The sequence below is a fragment of the Xenopus laevis genome, chromosome 6L (genome assembly GCF_017654675.1).
Source record: "Xenopus laevis strain J_2021 chromosome 6L, Xenopus_laevis_v10.1, whole genome shotgun sequence".
In the NCBI taxonomy this organism is placed as follows: Eukaryota; Metazoa; Chordata; class Amphibia; order Anura; family Pipidae; genus Xenopus; species Xenopus laevis.
This window is the reverse complement of record NC_054381.1, coordinates 153,016,701-153,042,542: the sequence shown is the minus strand read 5'-3', so window position 1 is coordinate 153,042,542 and position 25,842 is coordinate 153,016,701. Positions and strand designations below refer to the sequence as shown.

Below are 25,842 nucleotides of genomic sequence, written 5' to 3'. Positions count from 1 at the left end.
CATTCAACAAAAATAAAAAAATGATCAATTACATTACAAATTTCATTACTGGATTTTCCCCTTTTTTTATCCTAAGATGCAGGAGAGCCATCAGGCAAAGACTTCATCAATGAGCCAATGCTATTTTAGCTCAGTAGAAGTTTCTAAGCTTAGCCCAGTACATATCTGGACTATTATCAGTTGTAAATGAGATGCACCTTCCATTTGTGAGCTTGGAACTTTACTTTATCTGTTGTCCTTGTTCAACTGCTGACTTTGAGTAAAGCCAAAATGAAATTTTGTTTTACTGGGGATTGAACCCAGGACCTTCTCCGTGTAAAGCAGATGTAATAACCACTACACTATGAAACCTTCACATGTTACAAAACCTAACAGTGGCTCCCAACCTAAACAGTGAAATCAACAAAAATAAAACAATGATTTAAAACCACCGGCAAAGATTGGCTTCACAGGGGATTGAACCCTGGACCATCTGTGTGTATGTAGATGTGATAACCTATGAAACCTTTGCTGCAAAGTGCTCCCTTTAGTGATTAGTGAATTTTTTCACCAGCCATAGATTTGCGGTGAAATTCCGAATTTCGCCCTCAGTGAATTTTTTTGCAAAACCGTGGAAAAAATTTGCAGCTCAGATGTCGCTGAGACAAAAAAAGTCACCTAAAGAAAAAACATCCATTGACTTTAATGAATTTGCACAAAAAAGTTGCCATAATAAAAAGCCTATTATCTGTAATGCATTTGGATAAAAAAGTTGCCATAAGAAAAACACATATTGACAAGGTTAAAGTCGCCCATGATTATGCCTTATACTTGTTCGACTGCTGATTTTGAGAAAAGCCACCGGCAAAGCTTGGTTTCACTGGGGATTGAACCCAGGACCTTCTGCGTGTAAAGCAGACGTGATAACCACTACACTATGAAACCTTCGCTGGAGGGAGCTTTCAGTAGTGATTAGTGAATTTTTTCACAAGCCGTATATTTGCAGTGAAATTCTGAATTTCAGCATCAGCGAAATTTTTTTTGCAAAACTATTGAAAAGATTTGCTGCTGAGATGTCGCTGAGCAAAAAAAAAGGCCACCAAAACAAAAAACACCCATTAACATTCATGCATTTGCACAAAGAAGTTGCCATAAGAAAAATGCCCCTTGACTGTCATGCATTTGGGAAAAAAAAAGTCATCATAAGAAAAACGTCAATTGATTTTTATGGATTTGGACAAAAAAATTGCCATAAGAAAAAAAAACCACTGACTTTTTTTGGACAAAAAAGTCACCATTAAAAAAGGCCATTGACTTTAATGCACTTGGACTAAAAAGTTGCCATAAGATAAACGCCCATTGACTTTAATCTATTTGGACAGATACAACGTGTAAAAAAAAAAAATTGACGCCTATTGACATAAATGCAATTTGTGAATTTTTCGACGTTTCGGAAATTTTTTCGTCCAATGTATTTATTTCACCAGACATCTCAATGCAAAGTTTTCTTTGAACACCTTAAACATTGCTAATGACAAGGTTAGAGTTGTAAATGAGATGCACATTTGATTTGTGAGCTTGAAACTTTACTACATCTGTTGTCCTTGTTTGACTGCTGAGTAAAGTCACTGTTAAAGTTTGGTTTCACTGGGGATTGAACACAGAACCTTCTGCATGGAAAGCAGACGTGACAACCGCTACACTATGAAACCTTCACATGCTGGGATATCTAACAGTGGCTCCCAACCAAAATAGCGAATTCAGCAAAAATAAAAAAATGATCGATTCCGTTACAAATTTCATTACTTGATCTTTACCTTTTTTATCCTAAGTTAAGGTGGCCATACACGGGCCGATAAAAGCTGCCGACAGACCGTGTCGGCAGCTTATTGGCCCGTGTATGGGGGCCCCCGACGGGCTTCCCCGATCGAGATCTGGCCGAAAGTCGGCCAGATCTCGATCGGATGGGATTAAAAATCCCGTCGGATCGCGGCCGCATCTGTTCGTTGATGCGGTCCCGCGATCCGACCGCCCGTTTGGCGAACGCTAGGATCCGATCGTTGGGCCCTAGGGCACACGATCGGATCAGCCCGATATTGCCCACCTCAAGGTGGGCATATCGGAGGGAGATCCGCTCGTTTGGCGACATCGCCAAACGAGCGGATCTATCCGTGTATGGCCACCTTTACAGGAGAGCCATCAGGCAAAGACTTCATCAATAAGCCAATGCTATTTTAGCTCAGGAGAAGTTTCTAAGCTCCCCAGTACTTATCTGGACTATTATCAGAGTCGTTTTGGTTGGAGAGCAGAAGCAAGTGTCCCATACAAGGATGGATAAGGTGCCAAATCAATTCAGAGGGGAAGAGTCAGTAAATTGTATTGGCTTGAAAGTGATTAGCTTAATTTATTTATATTTCACCCAACATCTCATGCTAAAGTTTGCTTTTCTTAAACCACCATAAGTCTGATTAATGACAAGGTTAAAGTTGCCCATGATTTTGCCTTATACTTGTTCGAATTCTGATTTTGAGAAAAGCCACTAGCAAAGATTGGTTTCACTGGGGATTGAACCCAGGACCTTCTGCGTGTAAAGCAGACGTGATAACCACTACACTATGAAACCTCTGCTGAACAAAGTCTACAGTAGCGATTACTGAATTTTTTCACCAGCCATGGATTTAAGGTGAAATGCAGATTTTTTTTTTGCGAAACTGTGGAAAAAATATGTCGCTGAGACAAAAAAATCATTAAAAGAAAAAACACCCATTGACTTTAATGCATTTGGACAAAAAAGTCGCTGAGACAAAAAAAAGTTGCCACAAGAAAAAAAACGCTCATTGACTTTAATGCAGTTGAAGCGAAAAAAAATTGCCACGCTCATAAAAATTGTAGCATAAAAAAAATTTGGACCCCCATTGACTTCAAGGCATTTTGCAAATTTGTCACCGTTTTGCAAATTTTTTTGGCTAATTTATCAGCGATGCAAAACAGGACACTAGCGGCCAGGCTTTCAATTTTCCAATCTCTCGTGAAACCATTATTTCCAAGTTATCAAATCCAAACAGAAACAAAAAACAATTAAAAATACAAAATTTGTTTGTGAATTTTTCTACTTACTATTATTTTCACCCTTTATATCCTTAGATGTAGATCAAAAGGTTTTTAATTATCAAGGCAGTGACTAGTGGCCAGACAAGGATCAATAAGAAGCCAAATCAGTCGTGAGTGGAAGAGCCGGTTCATTTCATTGGCTCTAAAGTGATTATTATTAACATGGATTTATATAGCTCCAACATTTTTCGCATCGCTGTAAATGTGTTTATACAACTTAGTCACATACGGAGTTACATACATCACAACCAATACCTGTGCAAAAGGTAAGGAAGGCCCTGTGCAAAAAGAGCTTACAATCTAAAGGGAAGGGAATAAGACACAAGGGTTGGGAGTTAGATTAATTTCTATGTATTTCACCAGATATCTCAATGCAAAGTTATTTTTTGACCACCTTAAACCATATTATTGATAAGGTTAGGGGGATATTTATCAAGGGTCGAATTTTGAATTGAAAAAACGTCGAAATTTGAATTCAAAAAGACCAACTGAAATTAAGTCGAATTTTTTTGTTCTGGTCGAATAGGTCCATTTTCTATCAAATAGGTCCGTATTCAGCCGAATTCAAATCATATGAATTAAAGGATTAGCGCATTTGACTGAATTCGATTCAAAGTTTTTCCCCAAAAAAACTTAGATTTTTCAAAGTCCACCAATTGACCTCCAGTTCTAGGAGGTCCCCCATAGGCTAAAACAGCAATTTTTAAAGCGTCAGTACATGATAAATTTCGATATTATATTTTTTCATTTTTTTCAAATTCAAATCGAATTTGGACTATTCCCTAGTTCAGGGATCCCCAACCTTTTGAACCTGTGAGCAACATTCAGAAGTAAAAGGCGTTGGGGAGCAACACTAGCATGAAAAATGTTCTTAGGGTGACAAGTGCTGTGATTGGCCATTTGGTAGCCCCTATGTGGATTGTCAACCTACATTGAGGTTCTGTTTGGCAGTACATCTGGTTTTTATACAACCAAAACTTGCCTCCAAGCCTGGAATTCAAAAATAAGCTCCTGCTTTGAGGCCACTGGGAGCAACATCCAAGGGGTTGGAGAGCAACAGGTTACTCATGAGCTACTGGTTGGGGATCACTGCCCTAGTTGAAGTACACAAAAATAGCTCAAAATTTGAAACTCACCTCGACCGTTGATAAATCTGCCCCTTAGAGTTGTATATGAGATGCACCTTCAATTTGTGAGCTTGGAATTTTACTATATCTGTGGTCGTTGTTTGATTGCGGACTTTAAGAAAAGCCGCAAGCAAAGCCAGGTTTCACTGGGGATTGAACTCAGGACTTTCTGCGCGTAAAGGTGATGCGATTAGAGGCAAAAATCCGGATTTCACCATCTGTGAATTTTTTGCAGAGGAAAATTTTTCGCTGAGACAAATACGTCTCCACGAAAACAATGTTGCAGAGACATGAAAGTCACCATAACAAAAGAAGCCCATTGACTTTAATGCATTCGGACAAAAAAGTCGCCACAAGAAAAATTGTTGCGCATAAAAAAAAAAAATTAGACGCCTATTGACTTACTTGCATTTTGCACATTTTTTTCCATTTCACCAATTATTCAATGAAGCAAAATTAGGCTTTTCATTCCCCAATTCATGATGAAACCATTATTTCCAATTTACTTCCCAGTTCATACCTGGTCTATTTTCAAATAGTTTTTGATCAGAAAGGCAGTGACTTGTGGCCAAACAAGGATTAATAAATTGCCAAATCAGTGCTGAGGGGCAGAGCCAGTTAATTTTATTGGCTGTAAAGTGATTAGCTTAATTTATAAGTACTTCACCAGACATTTCAATGAAAAGATATGCTTTTGTGCGACCACCTTAAACCTTGTTAAAGGGATACTGTCATGGGAAAAAACATTTTTTTCAAAATGAATCAGTTAATAGTGCTGCTCCAGCAGAATTCTGCACTGAAATCCATTTCTCAAAAGAGCAAACAGATTTTTTTATATTCAATTTTGAAATCTGACATGGGGCTAGACATATTGTCAATTTCCCAGCTGCCCCTGGTCATGTGACTTGTGCCTGCACTTTAGGAGAGAAATGCTTTCTGGCAGGCTGCTATTTTTCCTTCTCAATGTAACTGAATGTGTCTCAGTGGGACATGGGTTTTTACTATTGAGTGTTGTTCTTAGATCTACCAGGCAGCTGTTATCTTGTGTTAGGGAGCTGTTATCTGGTTACCTTCCCATTGTTCTTTTGTTTGGCTGCTGGGAGGAAAAGGGAGGGGGGTGATATCAGTCCAACTTGCAGTACAGCAGTAAAGAGTGATTGAAGTTTATCAGAGCACAAGTCACATGACTTGGGACAGCTGGGAAATTGACAAAATGTCTAGCCCCATGTCAGATTTCAAAATTGAATATAAAAAAAATCAGTTTGCTCTTTTGAGAAATGGATTTCAGTGCAGAATTCTGCTGGAGCAGCACTATTAACGGATTCATTTTGAAAAAATTTTTTTTTTCCCATGACAGTATCCCTTTAATGACAGGGTTAGAGCTGTTCTTTCAATTATTATACTAGGGAAATCTGGTTTTACTGGGGATAGAACCCAGGACCTTTTGCATGTACAAACCTTCCTATGTTAGTTTGTCTAACAGTGGTTCCCAACCCAAACAGTCAAGTCCAACAAAAATTAAAAATGATCAATACCATTAGAAATGTCATTACTGAAAGGGGTTGTTCACCTTTAAATTAACCTTTAGTATGATGTAGAGAGTGATATTCTGAGACAATTTGCAATTGGTTTTAATTTTTTATTATTTGTGTTTTTCGAATTATTTAGCTTTTTATTCAGCAGCTCTCCAGCTTGCAGGTTCATCAGTCTGGTTGCTAGGGTCCAGATTACCCTAGCAACCATGCATTGATTTGAATAAGAGACTGGAATATGAATAGGAGAGGGCGTTTGAGGCCCGATACATGTAGTGTTTTTTAGCTGCTAATAAACGACATTGTTGCAGATATTCTGCCTTGGATTGCTCTCCTCGTTCTACTAGTAACGTTTATACTGAAGACTTGCGGTGAATTCTTAGCGGAAAGAAGCACCATTGCATTTAAAAACTAGTCAGTGCGCTGAAGTAATCCAGTACAATGAATAGGAGAGGCCTGAATAGAAAGATTAGTAATAAAAAGTAGCAATAACGTTACATTTGTAGCCTTACAGAGCATTTGTTTTCAGATGGGGTCAGTGACCCCCCCCTATTTGAAAGCTGTAAAGAATCAAAAGAAGAAGGCAAATAATTCAAAAACTATAAAAAAAATAATGAAGGCCAATTGAAAAGTTGCATAGTATTGGCCGTTCTATAACATACTAAAAGTTAACTTAAAGGGGAATCACCTCTTTAATTTTCACTTTTTTTATTGTAAAATACAGGAGAGCCATCAGGCAAAGACTTCATCAATGAGCCAATGGTCATTTCTAAGATCCCCAGTATTTATCAGAGTTGTTTTGGTTGGGAGAGCAGAAGCAAGTGGCCCATACAAGTAGGGAGAGTCAATGGGGCAAATTCACTAACAATCGTAGTTTCGCCAGGCGCAACTTCACCGCACTTCGCCACACTTCGCCAGGCGTAGTTTCGCCAGCGCTTCGCAAATTCACTAAAATCCGAAGTTGCGCACAGGGGTAGCGTAAGGTTGCGAAGTTGCGCTAGCGTTGATTCGCTAAGTAAAGCGAAGTTGCGCTAGCGAAGGCTAATTTGCATAGGGCGCCAAATTCAAATTTCAATGGAGGAATACGTATCAGCACTACAAATGCCTAGAAAACCTTCAATTCATCAAATAAAATTTTTATTTTGCCCTACACATGTGCCCACTGTCTAGGTAAGTTGCCATGAGTCAGGAAATGTAGGGGGGAAGGAGGGGAGCCCCAAAAAATTTTAGGATCTTTTTCAGCCTATCGCCCATAATGTAGAAAACACGCCAGCGTTTTTTGGGACTTAGAAAAAATTTTGACTTTTTTTGAAACAATCCCTATCTACTCTATTGCGCTTCGCCTGGTCTGAGGTGGCGAAAGAAGTCTAGCGTAAAAGGTAGCGTTCAGTACACTGCGCGCTTTAGTGAATTTGCGTAGTTACGTGCTAGCGAAACTTCGCCAGGCGTAAGGGTGCGAAGTAACACTAGCGAAACTACGCCAGCGTTCGTTAGTGAATATACGCAGTAACGGAAATGACAAACGCTAGCGAAGTAACGCTAGCGTTCGGCGTTTCGGCGCTTAGTGAATTTGCCCCAATGAATTTATTGGTGGTTGAGTGGTCATCTAAAGTTATATTCCCCGACTGATTAATGTCAGGTTTAAAGTTGTACATGAGGCACATATTATCCATTGGGCCGGCGGGACACCGGGTCCGTACCCATATCTGCCCGTTAATGCAAAAAAATAATGGTGGAATTGTCTTTCCTCCAGTGTCAGCAGGCTCCCTCCTACAATTAGAATAAATTAGCATATTAACCAGATCTACATGTGTATATACTTAGCACATCACCTTTGACTGTTTCTTTACGTTGTATAAGACAAACCACATGTGGGTGTGAGACATTTCTGTGGCACTTTGCTCTACCACCGAGACGCTGCTTTGTCTTCCTTTGGCCCCACCACACGCATCGCTCACTCTTGTTTTCTGCGCAGATTTACTTGTCCCACTCACCTCAACCATCTCCCTGCGTGACTCACGGCCGCCCCTTTCTCTCTCAAAAAAACCTTAAATCTAAAGATCTAAGTAAAAGGTCATAGAAATGTTTAATATTGAATCATCAGCCACCGACTTCCTACAAGTGATGCCTAAATGACATGGGCCAGTGGATAATGATAGAGCAATGCAAAGTGATTGTTGATATTTGCTCTACTCTTCGCTCCATCTGTATGTATGTATGTATGTATGTGTGTATGTATGTATGTATGTATGTATGTATGTATGTATGTGTGTATGTATGTGTGTGTGTGTATGTATGTGTGTATGTATGTATATATGTATGTATGTGTGTATGTATGTATGTATGTATGTATGTGTGTATGTATGTGTGTGTGTGTATGTATGTGTGTATGTATGTATATATGTATGTATGTGTGTGTGTGTATGTATGTGTGTATGTATGTATATATGTATGTATGTGTGTATGTATGTATGTATGTATGTGTGTGTGTATGGATTTATGTATGGATGTGTGTATGTATGTGTGTGTGTATGTGTGTGTATGTGTGTGTATGTATGTATGTATGTATGTATGTGTGTGTGTGTATGTATGTATGTATGTATGTGTGTGTATGTATGTATGTATGTATGTGTGTGTGTGTATGTATGTATGTATGTATGTGTGTGTGTGTATGTATGTGTGTATGTATGTATATATATATATGTATGTGTGTGTGTGTGTGTGTGTGTGTGTGTGTATATATGTATGTATGTGTGTATGTATGTATGTGTGTGTGTGTATGGATTTATGTATGTATGTGTGTGTGTATGTATGTATGTATGTATGGATGTGTGTGTATGTATGTATGTATGGATGTATGTGTGTGTGTATATGTATGGATGTATGTATGTATGTAGCAAGGAGAGATTGTTATGGTTTTTTGATCAGGAAGGTGCTCCAATGTGCCCTAGACAAGGATTAATCATTAGCCAAATCAGTCCATAGTCGTCAATTTCATCGTCTCTAAAGCGGTTAGCTGAATTTATTTATATGTCAGCAGAAATCTCACAACAAAGTTTACTTCTCTTTGACCATGTTACGTCTGATTAACGACAGTGTTAATGTGATGCACCTTTACATTTTGTGCTTTTCACCAACTTTATCTATTGGCCTTGTTTGATTGCTAACTTTGAAAAAGTTCACCCACAATTCTTGTTTCACTGGGGATTGAACCCAGGACCTACTGCATGTAAAGCAGACATGATAACCACTACACTATGAAACCTTAGCTCAACCACAGCCTTATGCGAAGAACCAGTTAATGTAATTGACTAGTGTAAGTGGTTAGTTTTACTCGCTCTACTTGTGCCGGACAGAAGACTGGTGGATCAGGGATTGAGACTGGGGGGTTCACATGTGTGTGTGCGGCTGTGGGTGCATTCTGGGCCATATTTACCCTACTGGTGGGGAAGGTGCAGATACTTCATGTTATATTTCAATACCCCCCTTCTTTGTACAGAAGCCTTAGTGGACCTTGAGTATTGAGATAAAGCAAGCTCTATACCTGATTTAACTTTTAAATGTGCAGCTGACATTGGTTTTTGATTGGCTAAAAGCAGTTGTGTTGTATCCCGATTGGTTGAGAGTTGCAACACTGAACTCCTTAGAACAGGGATCCCCAACCTATTAGACCCGTGAGCAACATTCAGAAGTAAAAGGAGTTGGGGAGCAACAGAAGCATGAAAAATGTTTTTGGGGTGCCATATAAGTGTTGTGATTGGCAATTTGGTAGCCCCTATTTGGATTGTCAACCTACATTGAGGCTCTGATTGGCAGTACACCAAGGGGCCCATTTACTGAGCTCGAGTGAAGGTATAGAAGAAAAAATACTTCGAATTTCAAATGGTCGAATATGGCTACTTCGACCATTGAATAGGCTACTTCGACCTTCGACTACGACTACGACATCAAATCGAACGATTCAAACTAAAAATCGTTCGACTATTCGACCATTCGATAGTTGAAGTACTGTCTCTTTAAAAAATACTTCGACCCCCTAGTTCGCCACCTAAAACCTACCGAGGCCAATGATAGCCTATGGGGAAGGTCCGCATAGGCTTCCTAACAATTTTCAGATCGAAGGAATATCCTTCGATCGATGGATTAAAATCCTTCGAATCGTTCGATCGAACGATTATTCCTTCGATCATGCGATCGTAGGAATATCACTAAATCCTTCGACTTCGATATTCGAAGTCGAAGGATTTACATTCGCCAGTCGAATATCGAGGGTTAATTAACCCTCGATATTCGACCCTATGTAAATCTGCCCCCTGGTGTTGCAACTAAAAATAAGCTCCTGCTTAGAGGCCACTGGGAGCAAAATCCAAGGGGTTGAGTAACATGTTGCTGACGAGCTACTGGTTGGGGATCACTGCTCTAACCCAATAATTGTTTTTGGTTTTCGCTGTTTGTTTTTTTTGTTTCACTGCGCTGTGATTGCCAATCTACATTGAGACTCTGTTTGGCAGTGCACCTGGCTTTTATGAAACCAAAACTTGCCTCCAAGCCTGGAATTCAAAAATAAGCTCCTGTTTTGAGGCCACTGGGAGCAACATCCAAGGGGTTGGGGAGCAACATGTTACTCACAAGCTACTGGTTGGGGATCACTGACTTAGAGCATCACACACCACTCCTGTACCCTGGAGGAGGAGCTCCATTGGTGACATCTTTCAAATTCATTAAATGAAATACATTGGTGCATCTTTAAAGGGCATGTAAAGTCTAAAATAGAATAAGGCTAGAAATGCTATGTTTTGTATACTAAATATAAACATTAACTTACTGTACCACAAGCCTAATCAAACAAATGATTTATGCTTTCAAAGTTGGCTACAGGGGGTCATCATCTTGTAACTTTGTTCAACATCTTTGCAAGACTAAGACTGTGCACATGCTCAGTGTGGTCTGGGCTGCTTAGGGATCAGCATAAACAAAGCTGCTTGAGTTCTGCATGGCTGGGAAGTAAGGCGGGGCTCCCCCTGCTGTTCATAAGTATGATTGTTTCCCTGCTCAGCAGTTAGGGACCGTCTGACAATTCCTATCCACAGCAGTAAATGAAGGGAGAATTTCACTGCATACAGTCAGGTTTCTTATAAAAACTGTACACATTTTTTAAGTAAAGTATATTGGAGATAGGTTTCTTTTTCATTAAAGAAAGTAAAAATGGTATTATTTATTTTTTTGCCTTTACATGCCCTTTAAGCTAACTTGTATTATGTTATAGAATGGCTAATTCAAAGCAACTTTTCAACTGGTCTCCATTATTGATATTGTTATAGTTTTTTTCATTATTTGCCGCCTTCTTCTGACTCTTTCGAGCTTTCAAATCGGGGTCACTGACCCCATCTAAAAACAAATGCTCTGTAAGGCTACAAATGTATTGTTATTGTTACTTTTTATTACTCGTCTTTCTATTCAGGCTTCTCCTATTCATATTCCAGTCTCGTATTCAAATCAAAGCATGGTTGCTAGGGGAATTTGAACCTTAGCAACCAGATTGCTGAAATTGCTAACAGGAGAGCTGTTGAATATAAAGTTCATTACTAATACGTTTGTGTATTATACATAATCTTCATAAAGGTTCAGCTGTACCTCCTTCTAAACCAGCTGTTATTTATATGTTATATACATATATTTATTGGGTGATTAATGATACGGGGCAGCAGAAAACACGGGTAAAGGTACAATCACGACGCCTGTAAGTGCTGCTGAAATACAACAATTCCGTCTTCATGTAAATGAAATTCAGCTTCTTTATTTCCTTCTCAGCGCCCGTCACAATAACAAAAATCCAGAATGTTGTGTGACTTAATAATGAACCGAAAACACATTCCCACACATACGGACAGTGCAGGAATGGAGGGGGGAGAGAATATATATACAGTACATATAAATCTATATCTAATATTGTAGAACCCTCCTTTCCAATAGTAAAGACACATTTGCTCGGGCGTGGGGATGTGACTTGACTCTAAAATGTGCCGCAGCTCTGACCTGCCATAAAGACAAATGTCCTGAAAACGAAGCCGCATATTATGTGAATGTATTTAGGTTCTCTTAAGGCAGATGCTCAGTATAAGATCTACAGTCTGTAATGTGACGCAGACTTTGGGCTACATAGAGTGAAAATTTGTCAAATGGTTATTGAGCTTTAAAGGGCAAGTAAAGTCAGGAAATAAAAAATGCAGTAAAGGTATTTATACACAAGGGGTTATTTACTAACAGTACGTACAAATGGCAGGAGTGTCCATTATTATACACACTATATATATACTATGCACTACAGAGCTTGAGAGTCCAATAATAGGTTTGTATGGAAGCACTTCCCTTCCAGATATGGGTCATGTACTATTACTGATTTCATAATCTGCTATTCCCTTCCCAGAGACTATTATCCACTGTTACTATAGGCACCATCTCTCCCTACTATACCTGCTATCCCACAGTCACACTCCCTTCCCAGAGACTATTATCCCACTGTTACTATAGGCACCATCTCTCCCTACTATACCTGCTATCCCACAGTCACACTCCCTTCCCAGAGACTATTATCCACTGTTACTATAGGCACCATCTCTCCCTACTATACCTGCTATCCCACAGTCACACTCTCTTCCCAGAGACTATTATCCACTGTTACTATAGGCACCATCTCTCCTTACTATACCTGCTATCCCACAGTCACACTCCCTTCCCAGAGACTATTATCCACTGTTACTATAGGCACCATCTCTCCCTACTATACCTGCTATCCCACAGTCACACTCCCTTCCCAGAGACTATTATCCACTGTTACTATAGGCACCATCTCTCCCTACTATACCTGCTATCCCACGGTCACACTCCCTTCCCAGAGACTATTATCCTACTGTTACTATAGGCACCATGTCTCCCTACTATACCTGCTATCCCACAGTCACACTCCCTTCCCAGAGACTATTATCCCACTGTTACTATAGGCACCATCTCTCCCTACTATACCTGCTATCCCACAGTCACACTCCCTTCCCAGAGACTATTATCCCACTGTTACTATAGACACATCTCTCCCTACTATACCTGCTATCCCACAGTCACACTCCCTTCCCAGAGACTATTATCCACTGTTACTATAGACACCATCTCTCCCTACTATACCTGCTATCCCACAGCCACAGTTCCTTCCCAGAGACTATTATCCACTGTTACTATAGACACCATCTCTCCCTACTATACCTGCTATCCCACAGTCACACTCCCTTCCCAGAGACTATTATCCACTGTTACTATAGGCACCATCTCTCCCTACTATACCTGCTATCCCACAGTCACACTCCCTTCCCAGAGACTATTATCCACTGTTACTATAGACACCATCTCTCCCTACTATATATGTTTTTCAAGGTATACAGAATAGCACATGTTCAGTTGCAGGACAGGCATAGGATAACCATAATATTCTCCCACATTCTATAAGACATTTAAATAAATAGTTCTCTTTGCTGGTAAGTCACCTGTAAGGTAAGGTTCCAGTTCCTGGAGTATGTGGGAGAAGTTTTAAGAGAAATCAATGGCTATGTAATGCAACATTAATCTAAGGGAGTTCCCTGTGTACAACTAACATTTATCTTTCTAAAGAGCTAGTGGCAAAGACATTCTGACATGCCGTACTGAGGTTGCTCTCAAAGCAACTTTAATTAAAGTTCTGACAGTAAATTTAACTCTGTTACACTACACAGTGATTTATGTTTACCCTGTAGCAGTTCATTACGTTTGTCATTAATCAATAGAAAATGAAAATATATCACTAAACCACCTCTACGTCTTTTGGTTTCTACATTGAACTCTTGTTACATAGTTTATTTGAAAAAAAAAAAAAGTCATTCAAGTTCAACCCCTCCAAATGAACCCCCATTGCACATATATTACACACATCAACAGACTTGTCTGTACACTCACATATGGAAATGTATATACCAATACCTATATTAAACTAATTATAGATCTTAAAATCACTGTAGCCTTTGATATTATGCCTGTCCAAGGAATCATCCAAGTCCCTCTCAACGCATTAATAGAAACAGCATCAGGCAATAGGGCTTTCCCCAACTTCACTGACCTCACTGTGAAGAACCACCTTCTCTGTTTCAAATGAAAGTTAATTTATTGAAATCTACAGGGGTGACATCTCATTGTTGCGCTTTTTAAATGGAGAAAAGAGCCCAACTCATTTATATCCTTTTTAAAGGCTTGAGCCCAAAACTGCACTGCATTCTCAAGTTAAGGCTTAACCAGGGACCTATTATGAGACAAAATTATTTTTTCATCACTTGAATTAATGCCCTTTTCCCTGCAAAACAGAACTTTATTTGCTTTTGTATCCACTGACAGACACTACCTATAGTTACAGAGCTTGTTATCCACAAAAATCCCCAAATCTTTCTCAATTAAGGATGCCCCAACATGCTACTATTTGTTGAATAACTCGTATTCAAGTGCATGACCTTGCATTTATCAACATTGAACCTCAGTCTCTAATTTGCCATCCATTTTTTCAATTTAGTGAAATATTGCTGCAAAGTGAAGGAATCCTGCAGGGAGCTTACAGTTTTGCACACTTTAGTATCATCTGCAAAAATACAGGTCATTAAAAAGAAGTTAAAAAGGAAAGAGCCAAGGACATAGCCCTGCGGTACTCCCCTAACAACACTGATCCAATTAGAAATTGTCCCATTTACCACTATTATTTTTAATTTCTCCTGCCAGTTCTATTATTCAGTACAAGTATTATGTTCCAGGCCAATGTTCCATCATTTAATTAGTAGCTTTCTGTATGGTACTATATCAAATGTTTTAGCAAATTCACAGTAGATCACATCCATTTCCATCCCAGAATCAAGACTCCTTTTCACCTCCTCATAGAAGGTAATTAGATTAGTGTGGCAAGATCTATTATAAATAAAACCATTTTGGCACAAATTCATAGTATTGCAAAGTTCTCTTATGCTTTATTTCCCCTTCCAAAAATGTTCCTACCACTGATGTAAAACCTACAGGACTGAGATGCCAAAAAATGGCACCAGTATAGCAATTCACCAATACTGTGGCATCAGGTCAGACCAGGTTTGGCATTTACAGAGTAAACTAATTTAGTATCCTTGGATAAATACTATCTCATCCTGTGACCTTTGATTACCTTCACATGTTCTAGTCACTTTTGAGTTTCCTTCTGAGTCACTCATGGAACAGTAGTTATATTAAGAAAATTGGGTCTAATAAAAAGAAAGTCTTCATTAACCATTTCAACCAGATCAAAAATTCTGGAGAAAAAAAATCAGAAACAGCAGTTGAAAATTTCTGCCTTTTCCCTGCTCTCATCAACCAATTTACCTACTTCAAAATGTTTTATTTGATCTATTTTAATTAGTATAACATGCTATGAACTATATTCCTTATGTGTGTCAACACTGAATGTCCTTTGTCATGATCTCAAATTTACATGTTAAAACCATAAATCAGATTTCATCCAATCCACTGGTACCAAACCAAAAGAGAGGGAGTCTGGGAAACTGAGAAATATTGGTCTGTCTAAAACTAGTGATGGGCGAATTTATTCGCCAGGCGCGAATTTGCGGGATTCGCCGCCAGCGAATAAATTCGCCGCCAGCGAATAAATTCGCCGGCGTCAAAATTAATTTTCCGAAAAAACGGACGCCGGCGTCAAAAATGGGCGCCAGCATCAAAAAAACGGGCGCTGGCGTCAAAAATGAGACGCCGGCGCCATTTCGCGAATTTCGAGCGAAATTCACTCATTTTTCCGCAAAGCGAAACGGCGCAAATTCACCCATCACTATCTAAAACCAAACAAAGCTTTCCAGATTTCCATCAGGCCTTGTTCACATAAAATTTGCCCTGTGGTACATCTGCCACTGACCAGTACCTTGAGCTAAGCTTTCTTTGCTACTACAGAGCGAGTCTTGTAAAACTGGCTCCCTTTAATATATATGGGGGTGGGGTAAAATGATAGGTTTTCAGAGTCCCTTATAAAACCAAAATGTTTTTCATTTTTAACAAGCATGCAATCTCACCCTGCTGTTCTTTAATGTTGTTATTCTTCATAAAACTTTTTGGGAGTTGTCATACATCCTGGCTTTTTGGGGAGCTCGCCCCCAAAACTGCTGCACCACCATCATTATTGAGATACAGCTATTCCTTCAGAAGAGCTTGTAGCTATAGGTTTCGTAAATCACAAAGACTCTAAACTGCTTAATTATTTTCATTAATATTACATATAAATATTTACATCAGTATAAACCGTAATATTTACACTGGATCATCACATGATTTTTTAATGCCGATGGGGAGTTTTATTCTTGGAGCATTTTACACTTTCAGCTCATTAATGCTAATAAAGGTTTAAAATCCTGTAGTAATGTCAACAGTAAGCATCAGATAGGCTCAGTGACCACTGTAACAAATGTTCTGTTATACAGATTGATAGAATCTCAGCTGCCATAAAGCAGGACAGGACTGCTGCTTACAATGGGGATCAGATAGGATCTGTGCAGCCACTGGGACAGAATGTTCTGTTATACAGATAGCTAGAATCTCAGCTGCCATAAAGCAGGGCAGGACTGCTGCTTACAATGGGAATCAGATAAGATCTGTGCAGCCACTGGGACAGAATGTTCTGTTATACAGATAGCTAGAATCTCAGCTGCCATAAAGCAGGGCAGGACTGCTGCTTACAATGGGGATCAGATAGGATCTGTGTAGCCATTGAATGCTCAGTTATACTGTATATTTATAGTTAGATTTTCAACCATAAAGCAAGATGAAATTTCTGATTTGAGAGGAGACTTGGCAACTTTCCTATGACAACTATAGCAGTTTCTGAATATAGTTAGATCAGACCCATATTTAGTTTAATCTGCTGAGCATCACATCATATTTTAAGCTGAAATACAAACATTATGTTTCTTTGTTGCTGTGCATGAAAGTTATTGGCATAATAATAATAATAATATTAATAATGGCTGACTGTTGGGACAGTCCATACATTTAGTGGCTGGTGACTTTTATGAGCAGTTAATAAAGGAGACAAATAAGTCTTGTGAAATTGCTTATTGCCCCTCGGAGGCTCGGGATATAGGAAATGTTGGGCAATTCTAATGACACATTATCCCAAAGAGCCAAATATTAGGTTGGGGGGTATAAAGCAGATTGATTCTATGTGTTATAATTGAGCATTAAAGTGTAAGAGTGCTCAGAGGAGCAGATGGCTTATTGATTGGACAAGAGGATAATCAGAATCTGAACGAGGGGGTGAAGATGTACAGTTCAAGCCATTCATTCTCCCTCCCAGAGCCGCAGCTTTTCTAACTTGTAATACCTCATTATCCCAAATTCCCATAGGCAAGAGAGCAGCATTAATCATTGTTGCATATGTTTGTGAATTTCTGTGCCAGAACGGAATGTGCAGACCTACAGAAAACATCCACTGCCTGAGAGCTCTACTGTACTGATGGAATGTACAGTCATAGTGCAACAGCTACGGACCAGATCTGAGACTGGGGCCCATGCAAATCTCTTCATCCCCCCTCAAGTCAAACGTTTTTCCCCCAGCTGCTTCATACGGTATATTTTGTTTTTATGACATCTCATATACTGCCCCCTTCATGCAAACCTGTGACTGATATCTTTCATTCCCTTAATTCATTTGGTTGCCCTTTTCTGTATTTCCATTAGTTCCATAATATCATTTGTGTGTACTGGAGCCCTAACTCATTGGCATTCACTAGATGGGTCATTATAGGGTTTTATAAAAGGCATTATTACACCATCTTATCCCCCTTATATAATGGTCATGGAAATAACCAACTACAGTGTGAGCAGTCAGTCCCATAATCCATTGTGAGTGGTGATGGCTGAACTTGTCCCGTTTTGCTTCTCTGTATATTTCCAGCGAAATTCACGAAATGGCGAGACAAATGCTAAACGAGAATTTTAACTCTTCAATTCTGACACTCACATCAATTTTGACGCCGGTCTTAAAGTCAAATTCGCACCTGGTGAATTTATTTGCCCATCGCTATTGTGAGCATCACAGGCAGGGATATGTTATAGTACATTTAATGGCCTTTGGCATACAAATTTTTTTACCTTATCCCAATGCTTCCTTCTCACATTGCTCCATATTGACCCTCCTTCTCTAAAGGTGATCCGCTTGTTTGGCAAGGTTGCCATAAAGTGGATCTTAACCCGATATGCCCACTAACAGCTGGGCGATATCGGATGAATCCTGGGGCCGAACGATCGGATTGCAATACTACGAATGGGCTCCGACTGGTTGCAGAACCGCATCAACTAACCAATGCGGTCCTGGATCGCACAAAAGATTCAAACTTGACCGATCGATATCTGCATCTCCGATTTTTTGCCTGATATCGATCAGGAGGACCCGTCGGGAGCACCCACACATGGGCAGATAAGCTGTTGAATCAGTCTAAAGGTCCGATATCGCAGCTTTAATCTGCCTGTGTATGGCCACCTTTAGTCTCAGGCTATTTGGCCACATGCTCCTTATCACCTCCCATAGAGCTCCTATTGTGTTACAGTCCTAATGATGATGGAACTCTCTATAACAGGGAAACACTGCCTTGGTTCTTTTGCACCGTATACAGAGAGATCCCATAAAACTATGGCAACATAGGTATTCCCCTGTACTAAGCACAATTCAGCAGGAACAGCCCCTAAATTTGCTCATAGTCTGTACAGAGAGATCCCATAAAACTATGGCAGCATAGGTATTCCCTGTACTAAGCACAATTCAGCAGGAACAGTCCCTTAAGTTTGCTCATAGTCTGTACAGAGAGATCCCATAAAATTATGACAGCATAGGTATTCCCTGTACTAAGCACAATTCAGCAGGAACAGTCCCTAAGTTTGCTCATAGTCTGTACAGAGAGATCCCATAAAACTATGGCAGCATAGGTATTCCCTGTACTAAGCACAATTTAGGAGGGAATTGTAGAAGTATAATGACCCTTGTACAATTTGACTCTTTATGTTGAACCAAGGTCCTTATTTCCCAATACAAGAGCATGATTAGCAACAAGACTCCCCCAGTGTCAGTGTTTCTGTAATGTTCTTCTCTTTTCTGGCGCTGAATCTTGGATCCTAGTCAGCGTTTTTTTGGTGACCCATATAGCAGCCATCCAAGAGCTTTTCATTAAGCCAGACAGTTAAATTCTACTTGAACTCTCTCCGTGACAAGGAGGCTGGTTATGCAACTCCAGATGATACGACCCAAAGAGGCTGTTGAGATAAAGAGACGCTCTGTGTTACTGGGCTCTCTGTCATACTGCCCCGGCCAATAGATTCCAAGCCAGATGCAATGTACATTCTATTGCTTTACATTATAACGTATTGCTCAAATCTTACAATACTTATAGTTTGCTGCCCATATGTGAGAATAAAGGCCACATACAGTGGCTGTTATGTTATATATAGTGGGTTATATTAGACCCCTTGCACCTCTGTTGGTAGAACAAGTTTATAAGTAGATGGATAAATAGGATGCAAGGTTAATTCTATTATAGGGAGTGCCTTCCAATGACAGTCAACTGCTCCTAGAAGAAGGTCAGACAGGGTGATATATTAGCACAAGGTAGTGAAGGCTGAAAACTGGGAGGCCAAAAGCCCCAATAAGAAATGTAAGTGGGCCCAGAGCCCCCAATGGTTGTCATGTGAGTATGGACATGGGGTTTCCATTCAGCACCCACTGTTAGCTTTCAAAAATCCTCCAATAATAGTGGCGAGAACTTTTCCCATTTAAGAGAATTAGACACAAGTGGGGGCTGAGTAGAAGTGCGTGGGCCAAAAAATATGGTCCATTTAAGATTATCTGAATCCTTTCTTCCCATATGGGATTGGCATGGAAAAGTAAGAATTGGGATAGGTGTTGGTGTTCAGAGTTGCACCCTACCACCCAATTGAAGAGGATGGGGTGGGAAAAGTAGTCTCACATATTCAGGTGATCAGGTTAAGGGGGAGCTGCTCAGCAAGTTACCGGGGGAGGCAAAATGCCTAAATAATGATTTTTAAATTGGAATTTTCTAGTGCAGAAAGTGCTATAGTGCTCTCCCAGCTAGACTACCCCAAGTGCCAAATCACCCTGATCCAGGTATCTTCTTAAAATACCTGAATTCGAGAAAGCTGGAAGGCTCTCTAGAGATACTGGAAGTTCCAGAACATTCCAACCAATACCCTCTAAGTCTTCTACTGACGGGCACAACACCTTCCCCATCACTGTGTCCCTTGTACATGAACATAATTAGATATTCCCAATTGGGGTCAGGAGTGCTTCACCAACGAGGAGAGTTGAGGCTGTCACCTCAGGCTGCAGCACCCCACTAGGTACCGGGGAAGCAAAAATGCTGCTCCTGGTACTTTAAGAGCCAAATTTTCAGTTTCCAAACCAGAAATTTGGCAGTTAGGCTCTCTGCGCTAGCATTCTGGCCCTCTCTGTCGTCCTTGTGGACCCCCTCAGGTGCAAAATGTAAGCGCACGGTGGAGGGGGGGCGGCAGCAACTGCTGCTGCCTCAGATGGCGGAGGGGCCAGAATCGCCACTGACTGGGGTAATTAGTAATTTTTAGTATTGTAGCTAAAAAGCTGAACGAGTAACTCATTATGACAGATGATCAAACCCAGGGGTTATTCACAGGTAGAAATGACTGAAAAGCCCAAGAGCAAAATAGAATCATCATTTGACACCCACTGTTTAGTAGCAAATTACCTTTATTTGCTGCATTTAAGTGTGACAAATTAGCTAAATACTGTAAGCAGTTCAGTCTGCCTATAGGGAATTATTTACCCCCTGTTGTAAAATATATGGCTACCACAAATGTCACTGGGACATCACTGAGGGGTTCTGTGACCATATAAAGGCACAAGGCTTAGTTATACAGGGAACTCTGAGTATCACTCATGTATTATAAGGGATAATGTACCCCCTATTGTAAATGATAAGGATATTAGAAGTCACTGAGGGGTTCTGTGACCATATAAAGGCACAAGGCTGCAGGCTGAGTTATACAGGGAACTCTGAGTATCACTCATGTATTATAAGGGATAATGTACCCCCTATTGTAAATGATAAGGATATTAGAAGTCACTGAGGGGTTGTTCTGTGACCATATAAAGGCACAAGGCTGCAGGCTGAGTTATACAGAGAACTCTGAGTATCACTCATGTATTATAAGGGATAATGTACCCCCTATTGTAAATGATAAGGATATTAGAAGTCACTGAGGGGTTCTGTGACCATATAAAGGCACAAGGCTGCAGGCTGAGTTATACAGGGAACTCTGAGTATCACTCATGTATTATAAGGGATAATGTACCCCCTATTGTAAATGATAAGGATATTAGAAGTCACTGAGGGGTTCTGTGACCATATAAAGGCACAAGGCTGCAGGCTGAGTTATACAGGGAACTCTGAGTATCACTCATGTATTATAAGGGATAATGTACCCCCTATTGTAAATGATAAGGATATTAGAAGTCACTGAGGGGTTGTTCTGTGACCATATAAAGGCACAAGGCTGCAGGCTGAGTTATACAGAGAACTCTGAGTATCACTCATGTATTATAAGGGATAATGTACCCCCTATTGTAAATGATAAGGATATTAGAAGTCACTGAGGGGTTCTGTGACCATATAAAGGCACAAGGCTGCAGGCTGAGTTATACAGGGAACTCTGAGTATCACTCATGTATTATAAGGGATAATGTACCCCCTATTGTAAATGATAAGGATATTAGAAGTCACTGAGGGGTTCTGTGACCATATAAAGGCACAAGGCTGCAGGCTGAGTTATACAGGGAACTCTGAGTATCACTCATGTATTATAAGGGATAATGTACCCCCTATTGTAAATGATAAGGATATTAGAAGTCACTGAGGGGTTCTGTGACCATATAAAGGCACAAGGCTGCAGGCTGAGTTATACAGGGAACTCTGAGTATCACTCATGTATTATAAGGGATAATGTACCCCCTATTGTAAATGATAAGGATATTAGAAGTCACTGAGGGGTTCTGTGACCATATAAAGGCACAAGGCTGCAGGCTGAGTTATACAGGGAACTCTGAGTATCACTCATGTATTATAAGGGATAATGTACCCCCTATTGTAAATGATAAGGATATTAGAAGTCACTGAGGGGTTCTGTGACCATATAAAGGCACAAGGCTGCAGGCTGAGTTATACAGCGAACTCTGAGTATCACTCTTGTATTATAAGGGATAAAGTAGCCCCTACTGTAAATGATAAGGATATTAGAAGTCACTGAGAGGTTCTGTGACCATATAAAGGCACAAGGCTGCAGGCTGAGTTATACAGGGAATTCTGAGTATCACTCATGTATTATAAGGGATAATGTACCCCCTATTGTAAATGATAAGGATATTAGAAGTCACTGAGGGGTTCTGTGACCATATAAAAGCACAAGGCTGCAGGCTGAGTTATACAGCAAACTCTGAGTATCACTCTTGTATTATAAGGGATAAAGTACCCCCTACTGTAAATGATAAGGATATTAGAAGTCACTGAGGGGTTCTGTGACCATATAAAGGTACAAGGCTGCAGGCTGAGTTATACAGCGAACTCTGAGTATCACTCATTTATTATAAGGGATAATGTACCCCCTACTGTAAATGATAAGGATATTAGAAGTCACTGAGGGATTCTGTGACCATATAAAGGCACAAGGCTGCAGGCTGAGTTATACAGGGAACTCTGAGTATCACTCATGTATTATAAGGGATAATGTACCCCCTATTGTAAATGATAAGGATATTAGAAGTCACTGAGGGGTTCTGTGACCATATAAAGGCACAAGGCTGCAGGCTGAGTTATACAGGGAACTCTGAGTATCACTCATGTATCATAAGGTATAATGTACCCCCTATTGTAAATGATAAGGATATTAGAAGTCACTGAGGGGTTCTGTGACCATATAAAGGCACAAGGCTGCAGGCTGAGTTATACAGCGAACTCTGAGTATCACTCTTGTATTATAAGGGATAACGTACCCCCTACTGTAAATGATAAGGATATTAGAAGTCACTGAGAGGTTCTGTGACCATATAAAGGCACAAGGCTGCAGGCTGAGTTATACAGGGAACTCTGAGTATCACTCATGTATTATAAGGGATAATGTACCCCTACTGTAAATGATAAGGATATTAGAAGTCACTGAGGGGTTCTGTGACCATATAAAGGCACAAGGCTGCAGACTGAGTTATACAGCAAACTCTGAGTATCACTCATGTATCATAAGGGATAAAGTACCCCCTACTGTAAATGATAAGGATATTAGAAGTCACTGAGGGGTTCTGTGACCATATAAAGGCACAAGGCTGCAGGCTGAGTTATACAGCGAACTATGAGTATCACTCATTTATTATAAGGGATAATGTACCCCCTACTGTAAATGATAAGGATATTAGAAGTCACTGAGGGGTTCTGTGACCATATAAAGGCACAAGGCTGCAGGCTGAGTTATACAGGGAACTCTGAGTATCACTCATGTATCATAAGGTATAATGTACCCCCTACTGTAAATGATAAGGATATTAGAAGTCACTGAGGGGTTCTGTGACCTTATAAAGGCACAAGGCTGCAGGCTGAGTTATACAGGGAACTCTGAGTATCACTCATGTATTATAAGGGATAATGTACCCCCTATTGTAAATGATAAGGATATTAGAAGTCACTGAGGGGTTCTGTGACCATATAAAGACACAAGGCTGCAGGCTGAGTTATACAGGGAACTCTGAGTATCACTCAAGTATCATAAGGTATAATGTACCCCTACTGTAAATGATAAGGATATTAGAAGTCACTGAGGGGTTGTTATGTGACTGCAGGTTATAGAAACTGTTGCTTCAATAGTTGCAATTGATCCTATGCTTTTGGACACCATTCACCAAAACAGACACTAAATTGCATCCATATTGGTGCAAGGCATGCAAGTTGCAGTGGACACAATTGAGGTATGTGAAATACTCTGTAATTAAGGGGAAACCCCTGCATTGTAGATCAAAAAATTATGATTTTGGTCTGAATTTTGCACTTTGCAAATTGCTTTGCAAGCCCCTTCCGCTGGTCTCCTGCTTTTTGTTGCAGCAGTGTTAGATCATGATGCACTAATTATCTTCACAATTTGCCGTATCCCTTGCCATTCACCATCATTCATAATAGATTGGCCATTAGAATTCCCAGTTGCTATTATAGTGAGACTTTTAGGCCGCTCCTAGGGTTTCTATCGGCATCATATTGCATTATCCATATGCGCCTTTGAATTTAAACAGCTAAAAAGCATTTAGGAGAACACGGTGCAGTTGTACCCTAATGGGTTGCTGATCCGGAAATGTGGAAATCCATTTGGCTATTTTTTTAATAGTGCAAGTGGTCTCATTCCCAAAAAAAATGGAAAACTATTCAGCTTGTGCACCATCATCATAATACTGAATTTGTTTCTCTGGATTTCCTTCTCATCTCTCATTCACCCCAGTTTTTAGCCTTTATGAACCCCTTTTGGTAACCTATAACCATGATTTTTCAAGCCTCCACATTTATCTAAAATTGGAAATGATAAGCTCCAGCAACTCACTGTAACACACTTAATCTCATATCTCAACTAGCTCTATGTGCCATAGATTGTAATTTCTATGGGCAGGAAACATATTCCTATCTGTGGATTGATATTTGATAACAAGAGTAAAACTGGCCATGCACTAATAGATTCACCTATAAAAATTGCCTTTGCCTGATTTGGTCATCTATATGCAGGGTGGATAAAGTTGTTTAGCCCCAGAACCAACAACCGATCATAATGGGCACCTAGGGAGACCCATCAGAAGATGGTTCAATATGATGCTCACTTGATGGTATAAATTTTGGGCAAGCCATCGGGAGGCCCCCAGACATGTGCCATAAAGCTGCTGACTCGATCTGGAGAGAGGGAATTGGCAACTTTTTGTCCCACGTATGGATAGCTCATGACAGGATTTCAAGAGCTGGTAGCTAAGTAGAAGAATAGATTCACCTGTTTGACAGAATGGTCTTTGCCTGATTTGGCCACCTATCTGCAGGGCAAATTGTTTGGCCCCAGAACCAACAATTGATCTGGAGAGGATCAAGTCAATGTGTCAATGTGGTCCTCACTTGATGGAATTTTCTGATAATGCTGGCAGACACCTGCCCAGTTTTTGGGTAAGCCATCTGGAGATCCCCTACACGTGCCAAGAAGTTGCTGAATTGTGGTCTTCACTTGATGGGATTTTCTAACAATCCTGGCAGACAACTGCCCAATTTTAGGGCAAGCCATCAGAAGGCACCCACACATGTGCCAAGAAGCTGCTGAATTGTTCTGGAGAGGGCAGCTTTTTTTGCCCATGTATGGTTTACCTTAAGACAGGATTCCAAGAGCTGGTGGGTAGGTAGAAGAATAGATTCAATTGTTTGACAAAATCAATGGGGCCAGGGGAGACCCATCAGGAGTGGATCAAGTCCAACATGGTCCTAACTTGATAGGATTTTCTAACCTACCACTATAGATACCTGCATGATTTTTGGACAAGCCTTCAGGAGGCCCCCACACACTTGCCAATAAGCTGCCTTATCTGGAGAGAGGGAGTTGGCAGCTTCTTTACCCATGTATGACTACCTGAAGACAGGATTCTAAAAGATGGTGGGTAAGTAGAAGGATAAAAGACAAAAGCGTAATTAAGGGCACCCTGAATATAAATTTTCTAGTAAGGATCAAACAAAGCATTTTTACACTTGCACGTTTTTATAATCCATTGAAATATTAAGAGATATATAAGAAAGAATGGAAGTGACTTTGAGATGACACACATGATTGTAAACGGAGATTACAGCCCACATACCCATTTAACAACTTCTCTCTTCAAATTCCATTTGTGGCACATTTTCTTCCCGGCACAGTGATGATGAACGTTAGAGAAACATTATCACCCCTCAGAGCCCGTGAGCAGTTGC

General features: G+C 40.1%; 4 non-coding genes across 4 annotated transcripts; all 4 read right to left on the bottom strand.

The window, feature by feature from the left end:
• Window positions 1-851: 851 nt before the first annotated feature.
• trnav-uac lies at window positions 852-924 on the bottom strand. The gene has a single exon. It is a non-coding gene; the product is annotated as a tRNA-Val (tRNA).
• Window positions 925-1,618: 694 nt separating this feature from the next.
• On the bottom strand, window positions 1,619-1,691 carry trnag-ucc. The gene has a single exon. It is a non-coding gene; the product is annotated as a tRNA-Gly (tRNA).
• An 838-nt stretch (window positions 1,692-2,529) lies between these two features.
• trnav-uac lies at window positions 2,530-2,602 on the bottom strand. The gene has a single exon. It is a non-coding gene; the product is annotated as a tRNA-Val (tRNA).
• Window positions 2,603-8,941: 6,339 nt separating this feature from the next.
• On the bottom strand, window positions 8,942-9,014 carry trnav-uac. The gene has a single exon. It is a non-coding gene; the product is annotated as a tRNA-Val (tRNA).
• Window positions 9,015-25,842: the final 16,828 nt, after the last annotated feature.